The sequence below is a fragment of the Rhineura floridana genome, chromosome 5 (assembly GCF_030035675.1).
Source record: "Rhineura floridana isolate rRhiFlo1 chromosome 5, rRhiFlo1.hap2, whole genome shotgun sequence".
Lineage (NCBI taxonomy): Eukaryota > Metazoa > Chordata > Lepidosauria > Squamata > Rhineuridae > Rhineura > Rhineura floridana.
Window position 1 is genome coordinate 164,444,394 of NC_084484.1, and position 8,541 is coordinate 164,452,934.

Consider the following 8,541-nt stretch of genomic DNA (forward strand, 5'->3'; position numbering starts at 1 on the left):
AAATGCTTTAAAATAATTCTTGCTTTGCTGCCGAGGGCTGGCCTCTTTTACCAGTTAAACTTTGTGCCCCAAGTTTTGACTGTTTGGTGTTTAAAGTATCTTATTTACAGGCTTTTCTAGTATTTAGGGAATCTTGGTATACACAGGTACCAAATTTCAACTGTGGCACTAAGGTTATGTTTTCAGTTGCCAGATATGGTTATACTGGCAGTGATTCTCCACGTTTGTTTATGGTGTCATCACTACTCAGGATCAAAAGAGTAATTCTGTGAATGCCTGCTTGGGTATCACAGTTCTCTAAGTACCACAGTTTTCCCCCATAGGAAAAGCAGATAATGTCCCTCCAAATGCTTCAACTTACTTACTGCATTTGTCCTCTCATCATCTTTACTTCAGTTCCGTATGCAATGACTTCCTGTGCAAACAGAGTCTACTGCGGCGGCTGCTCTGATTCATTCAGCAATTTCACAAGCCTGTGTGTGTGTGACAGCGTGTGGGTGTGACAGAGAGAGAGACCTTCCTGTTTCCAATCCTCCCTTGGGAACCAGCTGATTAAAGAGAAGAGTTACTGATTGTGTTCCTACTCAGCTGTCTCCCAGGAACAAGAAAGACAATGTAGGAGGGTCTGAGCATAATATTGCCATTGTTACAATATTGCCAATATTGCCCAACTGTAGTAGTGGCTTCTTGGGTTATAAATGGTTGCAAGTTTCCTTTATATTCTCTATAATGGCGTAAATGAACTTGAGAGATTAAAGGCCTGAACACGGTTGCATCAGCAAGGAAGAATGCACAGTGGGGCTTTAACCACTGTGCCGGTTGAAATGTCACAACCTGTGATGCTGTGAGCCTACCAAGATCATCACATAAGAGCTACAGGATGGGGATGGAATGGTAGACATCATCAATAATGGCTGGTGCTGCAGTAGTAATAGCTACATGCTAGTTCAGGGTTGCAGGAGCCCAGAATGATAGTCCTGGGTGATTTCAATGTCCATGCTGAGGCTGCCTCTAGTGTTCCAGCTCGGGATGTCATGGCCTCCGTGACAACCATGGAACTATCTCAAGTTGTCACTGGGCTGACATTTAGGGCAGGGCACACCCTCGATTTCATTTTTGCTCCAGATGGAGGAAAGGGTGGTCAGGAGATGGGGTGTGTGTGAATGTCATCCCATTGTCATGGTCAGACCACTTGTTTGTTTATTTATTTATTAAATTTATATCCTGCCCTTCTTCCCAGAAGAAGCCCAGGGCATCATATTTAAAAGCCAGTAGTTGAAACTCAGTTCCTGGCAACGGCTGTTTTCATTATTTCAAAATTTGGTGTACATAGTGGTAAACTGCTTTCAAACTTGTATGTATGTCAAGATTCTGTGATTCCATAACATGTCAACTTCTGAATTAGAGATTTGTATAAACTTTTTGCATTTTGCATTGCTTAAATGGCTTTCTGCTATACATGGTGGTGACTTCCACACATCCTAGTGTAACATAGGAAGCACTTTCAGAACATGGGTGGCAAATTAGCTGCCTCTAAACTTTAAAAATCAAAATTCCCTGTTACAGGTGAAGATCATCTCAAGACAAAAATGAGCATTAGAATTTTAAGATAGGATTACAAAATGATACAGGATACAGTGAACACAGAAATGAAGGAAAACAATAAGCTGGCCCTATCTGGCACAGCAAGACTTCTATTCAGTACTAAGTCCCTCCTAAAGCATAGAGTGCTAAGAGGAGCTTCTGTCCAGCTGCTTCTGGACTCATCCACATGGCGATTTAGTGTGCGTCCGATGCTACTTCCATCCTCTTGTAATTCGCATGGTTTACATGATGTTGCAGGCAAGGAGAAGCTATCAGAGTTTCCCCCTTTAAATATATATTAACTCAATCCACCGATAATGCGAAAAGGAAAGGAAAAACTGTCTCAGCTGCACTGCGCTTCTCCGTGTAGGCGGTTTGCTTCAATTTTTTTTAGTGGGCAGGCTCTTTTATGCCCCATCGCCTGCTCTCTCTCTCTGTTGCCTGCAAAAGCTGCTGCAGCCGCTGCCTACTTTGCCTTTCACTCACTCCCCCATGTAGTTAGTTTCATATAGTTTCATGTCAGTTGCACCCCCACACTCTCTAGGCAGAGGCATGTAATTGACAAGAAACAATGAAACTGACAAAAAAACCCTCCCCATCTCCATTAGCAATATGGATATTCCGGAGGGAGTAAACATGTAAACTTGGGGGTGTGGCCACAAGGAAACAGTGACACTAAACCTTTCCAGAGGAACGCCTACATGTGTGAATAGAAAACAGCACATTGGAAGCTACCATTGAACAAGAAATTTGGACCTTGAAAAGCTATTGCGATGGTAAAAGCAGCTTCTTTAGTATGAAATTAAGCTCCCGTGTGGATAAGCCCTCTCTCTCTCTTGGAAATATTTTCTCTGTTCTTTTATGACCTCTAGCAACTGAAGGTTTATTCCTTCCACACATGTAAACACAAAAGCCTTTAGCACCATCTCCTTATGTGCCAAATATTCTTAGGCTCTCCCCTTCTGGGACCAATGTAGAATTCATTTCCCAAGGAAATGCCCCATCATCTGGTAGCATTGTGTGCAACTGCTCTTGATAGCAGATCCATGACCAACCAATGCGTCCTTCATTCTATGAGCCCTGTCCACAAGCGAGAGGAGTTAAAGGCTGTTATGAAAATATATATGCAGAGGTGCTCAGCTGTCTGAGCTGTGTGTGTGCCAGTGTGTGTATTTACCTAAGAAGCAGGCTTTTGCCCTGCATTTAGATCACTGAGACTTAAGACTAAGTAAAATAAGAAAAGCTACTTTATTTATAGAAATACATAGTAGATATGAAAGGCATACCTAGTTCTAACTAACTAAGTAAGTTGGAGGTGCATCAAATCCAAAGGTGTATCACTGAACACTAAAGTCAGGATCATTCAGACCATGGTATTCCCGATCTCTATGTATGGATGTGAAAGTTGGACAGCGAAAAAAATGGATAAAAGAAAAATAATTTGAAATGTGGTGTTGAAGGAGAGCTTTGTGCATACCATGGACTGTGAAAAAGACAAATAACTGGGTGTTAGAACAAATTAAACCAGAATTGTCACCAGAAGCTAAAATGACGAAACTGAGGTTATTGTACTTTGGACACATCATGAGAAGACAGGATTCATTAGAAAAGACAATAATGCTGGGAAAAACAGGAGTAGAAAAAGAAGAAGAACAAACAAGAGATGGATTGATTCCATAAAGGAAGCCGCAGACCTGAACTTACAAGATCTGACAAATGGTGGTTCATGACAGATGCTATTGGAGGTCACTGAGTCATAGGGTCATCATAAGTCATAATCGACTTGAAGGCACATAACAACAACAACAACAAAGTTGGAGGCACAATGCCCAGACTTGGGTATTGCCCTTATGGCTCAGAAGAGAGAGCAAAGACAAATATGTTTCCTCTCTCCTCCAACAGTCGAAGAAGAAGTCGAAGGAGGGGCAGGTCAGTTTCCCCGAGCATATCAGTTTACAACAGAAGGAAGTTAGGTAGAGAACAGCACAGGTAAAGGTAGGCAAGCCTAGCCAGTTGGAGGACCTTAAGGCTATCTTCCTTCTGGAATACACACAAAAGAACGCAAACATGAGTTGCTCTTGCTCCACTTCCAACAAAGGTGTGGCCCTGCCCTTAATGTTACGTGGCTGGGAATGGGCTTCCGACTGGGCTGTTGAGGGTGAAAATCTGCCTGTGCCACATGCTGGAGAGCGGGCAGGGCATGGGGATTGCTTCCTAAAGAAGTTTAGATTTACAGCTCCAATCCTCTCCTCTATATGAAGTCTTTGGGAGCAGTCATCAAGAGATTTGGGGCAAGGTGTCAGCAGTACACTGATGATACCCAGCTCTATTTTTCTGTAACATCTGAATTGGGAGAAGCCATGCAAACCCTGGACTGGTGCCTGGTGGTGTGCTGGATGAGGACCAATAAACTGAATCTGAATCCCGCAAGACAGAGGTGCTGTGGGTTGGTGTTTCCCGAGTTCGGATAATTGGTCAATTGTCTGCTTTGGATGGGGTCATACTCCCTCTGAAAGAGCAGGTCCATAGTCTGGGGGTGCTTCTGGATTCATCTTTGTTGCTAGAGGCCTAGGTGACCTCAGTGGCTAGAAGTGCCTTTTGCCAGCTTCAGCTGATAAGACAGCTGCGGCCATTTCTTGACTGAGATAGCCTGCCCACTGTTGTCCATGCACTCGTAACCTCCTGGCTGGATTATTGTAATGCGCTCTGTGTGGGGCTGCCCTTGAGGCTGGTCTGGAAGCTGCAGCTGGTACAAAATGCGGCAGTGTGACTGCTCACTGTGGCGGGGTATCGCCAATCTGTTACCCCGCTGCTGAAAGAATTGCACTGGCTGCCTATTAGCTACCGGGCTAAGTTCAAGGTTCTGGTTTTCGTGTACAAAGCCCTATACATCTTGGGACCAGGATACCTGCATGATCATCTTACTCCTTATATACCCAGTTGATCACTGCACTCTGCAGGTGAAGGGCCTCCTACAAATACCATCTTATCAGGAGGTCCGTTCCACACAACACTGGAAGTGGACCTTTAGTGTTGTGGCACTGAAACTCTGGAATTCCCTCCCCTTAAATATTAAATATTAGACAGGCACAATCTCTGTTATCTTTTGGGTATCTACTGAAAACCTTCCTCTTTCAACAAGCCTTTTAAGTAGAAACCTTATCCCAGTCTGCATCTGTTGTGGAATTGCTTTTTAAGATGTTTTTAAAGTTTGTTTTCAAGATGTTTTGTTTTACTATGTTTTATAGTCTCTTGTTTTTAAGGTGTAGTGGTTAAGGTGCTGGACTACAACCTGGGAGATCAGGGTTCAAATCCCCACACAGCCATGAAGCTCACTGGGTGACCTTGGGCCAGTTGCTGCCTCTCAGCCTCATGGAAACCCTATTCATAGGGTCACCGTAAGTCGGAATCAACTTGAAGGCAATACATTTACATTTAAAGTGCTTTTAGTATTTTTGTTTGCTGCCCTGGGCTCCTTCTGGGAGGAAAGGTGGGATGATAGAGCAATAGAGAGAGGCAGAACTTGAGATGCCTCAAGTTTTCTAATTCCAGCATTCAACTCGCAACTGAGTTCACTTGCAGTATCAGAGCTCAGTTGAGGAGAAAAGTGCCTCTGGGATGACTGGGGCATTTAACACCCTTGGTAATTTCAAGACTGGATTAATGCAATGTATTCTGTGTGGGGCATCTCTTGTGGTGAATCTGAAAACTGCAGTTAGGTCCCATCTATTATCTAGTTAGGTCCCAGGCTATCGTCTGAAGGCACATGAGGCCAGCACCCTGCTGAAGCTAAGCAGGGTCAGGTCTGGTCAGTGCCTGAATGGGAGACCACCTGGGAACCATATGTAAGCTGCCTTGGGTTTCTATGATGAAAAGAAAGGCGGGGTGTGAGTGTAATAAATAAATCTGCACTATATATTTAAGACAGTACCATGCCACTTTAAACAGACATGGCTTACCCCAAAGAATCCTGTGAACTGTGGTGTGCCCTGGGAGGAGGGATTGATGGTTAAACCATTCTGTGAATTGTAGCTCTGTGAGAGGAATAGGGGTCTCCTAAGAACTCTCAGCACCCTTAACAAAGTACAGTCCCCATGATTCATTGTGGGAAGCCATGGCCGTTTAAAGTGGTATGATACTGCTTTAAATGTGTACAGATATGGTCTTAGTGCAGAGCGCTGCAGTACAATTTTTGGCAGGGGAGTCAGCCAGAATATATTACACCTGTCCTCAAAGATCTGCACTGGTTGCCAATTAATTACAAGGCCAAGTTCAAGGTGTTACTATTGGTATATAAAACCTTTAATGGCTTCGGTCAGTTTACTTAATAGATCACCTTACCCTATTTGTGCCTATTTGATCATTTTGATCTGTGAAACTTGCACTTATAAAAGAGCCACACAATGTTCATTCTGCATTTGCAAGGAGTCATCCATTCCGTGTGGTGGCATGTGTACTCTGGAACTCCCTGCCTATTGACTCTATTTTCACTCTGCTGTTTCAGACCTCTGCTGAAAATATTTCATATGATAGCATTCCACAAGTACTTGAAAAGTTGTCATACAGAGGAGGGCCAGAATATCTTCTCGACACACTTTAAAAAGGATGCAGACAAACTGGAACAGGTTCTGAGGAGGGCAACAAGGATGATCAGGGGATTAGAAACAAAGTACTGTGAGGAGAGAATGAAAGAACTGGGCATGCTTAGCTTTGAGAAGAGAAGACTGGGGAGATATGATAGCACTCTTCAAGTAATTGAAAGATTGTCACATACAAAAGGGCCAGGATCTCTTCTCGATTATCCCAGAGTGCAGAACATGGAATAATGGGCTCAAGTCACAGGAAGCCAAATTTCAGCTGAACATCAGGAAAAACTTCCTAACTGTTGGAGCCTTATGACAATGGAACCAATGACCTAGGGAGGTGGTGGGCTTTCCAACGCTGGAGGCCTTCAGGAGGCAGCTGGACTGCCACCTGTCGGGTGTGCTTTAACATAGATTCCTGCATTGAGCAGGGGGTTGGACTTGATGGCCTTATAGGCCCCTTCTACTATTTTATGATTCTGTTTCAGCAAGCTTATCCAGACACATGATTTAGTTACACTTTTTTATGTTTTATGTATTTTATCTTTGTTTTTATGATGCTTTTATGCATATTTGTTTTTAATTGGATTGTGTATTTGTCATCATGTTTTATATATAACTGGACTTGTACTTGGAGAATTTTTTTTTCAGCAAGCGTTCTATAAATCTAATTAAATAACTAAATAATCCCCAGCCTGTGTCCTTTTGCTGTAAAACCAGAGCTTTAGTTCCATCTGTTGCAGGTTGAAACACACAAATTCACTAACAGGCAAAAACCCTTGCGGTTTAAGAACGTACCTATAGCCAACAGATAATTCTATCAAACTTTAAAAAGCAGGGAAATTGGGCAGTTATAGTGAATGCAGGAGCAGGATAGAGACCTGACCTCCTCTCTGAGATATTGTACTGCCCTACAAATTTGTAAAAATGCAAACACAGTTTGGGTTTCACAGTCCAATCCACTTCCTGTGTAGCTTGGAATTCCAAAATTCTTTGGGGCGGGGGAAGCCAAGACTGTTAAAAGTGGTATAATGCTGCTTTAAATGTAATAGTGCAGATGGGGTTATACAAAAACTTAAAAGGCAATTTTCACTCACAGTTTGCAGAGTGCCAGCCAGGCCTAGAAGGCTAAGCTGCTACTCTCTGTAAAATGTGTGTGTAACACACACACACACACCAGATGTGTGTGTTGCACCTGCACTGGTGCACAGCATAGGCTGGTTTATGGGGGCCAGTGGATGGATGGTCAGTTGGACACACCGCTGTTGCAGAGCATGGTGCTGTATGATAGGGCTATGGACAGCCCTTCCTATCCACCCCGTGATCTCAATCTGTGGGCCCTGGAGAAAGCCAATCCATCCTGTCCCAAAAAAGGGGTGCACCCATTCTTCTCCGGATCATTCCCTGAAGCTATCTGTGGGCGGAGCTCAGGGTGTTTTTTTAATTAAAAATATCATCAAGAGGGCCATCACTGACTGAGAGCAGGCAGGTGCAAGCAGCACCACACAGGATGGAATTCTGCTCACCAGGTGGTAAGTGGGAAGAGTCCATCCTTCGCATTGCTGGTCACTGCTCCTTCATGAGCAGCTTCTCTGCATGTAGAGAAGCTGCCTGCAAGCGAGCAGCAACTGGCACCGCATAGGATGAATCCTTTCACTTACCAGCTGATAAAGCCAGAGGGTTCCATACTGTAGGGTCATGCTCCTTTGTGAGTGAAGGGGATTTGGATTGCACGTGGGCTTGGGGAGTCCTGGTGGGAAGAAGGAGTGGTCGGACAGGAAAGGCACCTACCTTCTCCTACAAAGAGGTGCCTCCTTTTCCTAGTCTCTTCTTTCCTGTGCACGCCTGCCTCTCCTTTCTGCCTCATGCCCCATCCCATGATAGCCCTGGTCATTCTAGAACATCCAACCAGGCTTGTAGAAATCTAGGGCTCTCTCAATTGACTTGGCCGAGACCCAAATGCCTCTGAATAGGTCTGATTTGGGTCGGGCCTCGAGCTACTCTATGGCAACCTTCTAACAACACCTTGATTCTATCGTTAAAGCAAAAGGAGAATCCTGGCTTGCAGTCATAAGTTCAGGCTATTAAGCTCCACGTGTCAGTGAAATATATATATATATATATATATATATATATATATTAACTTACCCGGTGCCAGACAGGCTCACAGTTTGCTTTCCCCCCACTCTGCCTTTCCACTTTCCATTTGTCTTGCCAAGTAACGTGCAGATTTCATTTAGGAACAGTTGCTTCTTACTATACACACAAAAGAGACAAGCCAAAGCTGTGAAGCTATTTTCAGCACAGTTTGTTTTAGATGTTTAGTGTTCTTCCTGGCCAGAGGGGCAAGCTAAAAAAAAAAAAATTACTACTT

General features: G+C 43.8%; 1 long non-coding RNA gene across 2 annotated transcripts in view; it reads left to right on the forward strand.

Moving 5' to 3' along the window:
- Positions 1-4,816, forward strand: part of LOC133385528 (uncharacterized) — a 31,295-nt gene extending 26,479 nt beyond the window's left edge. For both annotated transcript variants that reach the window (XR_009762899.1, XR_009762900.1), the window contains exon 4: positions 397-4,816. This is a non-coding gene — a long non-coding RNA (uncharacterized LOC133385528). The remainder of the gene's footprint in view (positions 1-396) is intronic.
- The last annotated feature ends 3,725 nt before the right edge of the window (positions 4,817-8,541 follow it).